The sequence below is a fragment of the Fukomys damarensis genome, unplaced genomic scaffold, assembly GCF_012274545.1.
Source record: "Fukomys damarensis isolate Sample0158 unplaced genomic scaffold, DMR_v1.0_HiC HiC_scaffold_28, whole genome shotgun sequence".
Classification (NCBI taxonomy): Eukaryota; Metazoa; Chordata; class Mammalia; order Rodentia; family Bathyergidae; genus Fukomys; species Fukomys damarensis.
The window spans coordinates 45,732,395-45,735,500 of NW_022900940.1; positions in this window are offsets into that span (position 1 = coordinate 45,732,395).

Genomic DNA, 3,106 nt, shown 5'->3' on the forward strand with positions numbered 1-3,106 from the left:
GGAGCAAGAGTTTCAAATCAGTCCCTCCAGAGCCCGCAGAGCCCAGTAGCAGAAGTTTGTTGCGCCCAAGACGGCTCCCGTTCCAGCTTATTTCCTAACTCTTGGCCTGCTGAGTTCTTCACACTGTCTGTCCACTGTCCACCAAGGGGCCTGGCCACGGCTCCCTTTTCTCCAGCTATGTACTTTCAACCAGTTTTGAGCAGCCCCATTTCAGATTGGCCTTTTTATGTTTGATATAAAGAATAGTTGTTGGCCAATTTCATCTTTTCATCGCTGTTCTCTAGGCCTGAATCCAAGCAGTTTGTCAGATGCTCATTAACTCCCCCTTTGGCTCTTTTCTAGTGTGTCTCCTAAGCTCATTGTGCCAAGAACTAACGCTTTCTTTTACACGATTCTCTTTCTCTGCTCCATCAGGGAGACAAATTACTTTCCAAAAGGGATCGCCAGGGATGGTTTAATGAGAATTTCTTTGGGGCTAGGCATGGAACGCAATGTAGTTAACATTCGGTGGACTTAATTGGACTTTTCTTTTCTGCCTCTTTTAAAAAAAATCTGAAGCTATCCTGTTAATCTCTCATTTGTAATCAATTGTGTTGACTAAACAAAAGTCTAGGTCGTCTTTTCTTCCTGTCCCAGACAATCCTTTGTTGCCTCTAAATGCCTCATTCTTGAGTGATCCTGGTCTCGTAGATGGGCCCGATTGTTGACAGTTCATTATTGCGCTTTTGTCCATTTAATCTTTCTTGCTGTGTTTTGCATGTGCATGCCTTAATGAGCTCCGTTGGCAATTAACATGTTTCTAGGAGCAAACTGGTTGCTCAGACGTTTGAGAGGGAAGTGCAGGGAAAAGGGCAACGCAGCTGCCTTGAGGTTGTTTATTTCCCAGCGTTTTCTCAAGACTACAGTCCGTCTTTGGCAGCCTCCCGTCCTCCTCTCCCAGCCCCTTCCCCTCTCTGCCCCAGCCCACTTACCACCTGGGCACCTGGGCACCTGGTTGCAGCTACTCTTGGCCTTGGCTCTGGGAGCCCTCTGCCTCCTCTTGGGCCATACAGCAAAACAGGGCCCCTGGAGACCCACTTCTGCAGCCAAGGCAAGAGCCAGCACCATGCCCCCCAAACGTGTCTGGATGCTGGCAACTTCTCCGTGTCACTCTTTACAGAGAGGAACCTCTAACCCGCCTCAGGCAATAGGACTGTACAATCTGTTGTGTACAAGGCTGTGGCTTTGGAAGAAGGCTTTTTTTTTTTTTTGAGTCTTGCTGGCAAGATTGCTGAAGTGTGAGCAGTCATGGACAGAACAAACATCTTGTGGGGAAAAGATAATTGGAGCCTTTTTTGTGTCTGTGACAGGATTCCCCTCCCCCGCAATTTGATTTTTTAAAAAAAATTTCAGGGTGGCCCCTTCAATTTAATCAAGGTTAGAATATTAATATGCAGCTGATGACTACCTTGTTTAAGTCATTTATTAATATTGTAAACCACGAGTCATGCAAACAGTTTAGTATTAAGCAGGAAAAAAAATCAGAAAACAGAGCCTTTCACCCATTAATTCCGATGCACACTAAGAAGGGTTCCAATAAGATGTTACTGGTGGGCTTGCATTGGCTTCAGAGTATGTGCTGGCTATGCAAGGTGTTTACCAACTCAGGCAGAAGGTCCTTTTTCTCCCGGCATGACTTTTCAGGTGGAAGAATCCTTCCCTGAATCCCACGCTTGAGAGAAACAGACACCCTAAACCCAGGAGTGACTTCCAGCCCAGGAAAGCTGATCTAAGTCTAATAGATGCAGAACTGTTTACCTACAATTACCATCCGATGTGAAATAACACCTTCTCAGGTGAGATGGATTGAGGAAAGCTGTGTGAAGGTTAAGTAGCAATCAAGTCCTGAGCAAACAACCTCAATGGGGTGGTGTGTGCAGGGAACGCTGAACAGGTTAGACCCACGGCCACGGGCCTCTTGCAGAGATGAGCAGTCCCAGAGAGAAATGCCTCCTACTCTACCTGTGAACTTTAGTTTCTTTGCGCTCCCAGTCAGTAAGGAAACAGCTCCCACTCCTCTTCAGTACAATCAGTCTGGAAACAAATTTCTCCACTTTAAGGGGATGGATGGACCTTTGAACCTCTCTTCTGCGACACTTGTTTCAGAAGACTTCCTCAAAGAAAGTTCGCTGGCCTGATGATGGTGGGGAAGGTCTCTCCCTATGTGCTTGCCCTTTCTTTTCTCTTTTCTTTCTTCCTGTTGGTTTTGTGATTTTTTGGAGACAGGGTCTTGCTATATAGTTCAGGCTGGCCTTGAACACACTTATGTGGCCCAGGCTGGCTTGGAGCTCACGTAGATCCTCCTGCCTCAGCCTCTAGAACGCTAGGGTTACAGGAGTGTGCCACATTTTTCTTTTTAAGAGAAGAACTTAACCATGGTTTCCATATGCAAGCCAACTTTCCCTCTCCTGCTTCTCTGAGAGGAGGCGGAGGCTAGGTTTGAGAGAGATGTCTGCCTCGCCCGAAGTTCTGGAGCTGTCTAGAAGGCGAGCTTGCCAGTCCCTCCCTGGTCCCCAGGGAGCCCCTGAAAGGGACCCTCCTGGGAAAAGGGAGATCGTGACGGCTTTCACCCAGAGCGGCAGAGCTGTCCCGAAACCGAAGGGCCACAGCTCGAGAAGACGGTACCCACCCCGAACCCCGCTCAGCCTCAGGGGTCCGGACCCCCAAGAGGAGCGAGGCGCCCACACCGGCGGCCTCCAGGCCCTCTCCGCCCTGGGGTTCCCGGGGTCTGTAGCGCGCAGGGTGACTTCCGAGTTAAATCTGCATATCCATTTGGGTCCCAGTCTCCCCGCAGCGAGCTGCAGCCAGAAGGAGGTAACATTTAAATCCCCCCGCTTCCGCGTCCCCTCCCTGGCTGCGCTTCCCAGACTGGGGGAGGGAGGGAGGAACACAAAATCGAGGACGGCTCCTTTCAGGAAATGGAATTCTAATGTGCGCGTTCCTATTTCGGAATCGGAGGTACTAAAAATACCCCGCGACAGCCTGAGGAAGCTGTCGCTGTCCTCCGTGCAAACAAAACCGCGATTCTCCTTCCCCGCGCGCGGCGGGCCGGGCCGGGCCTGGGCCC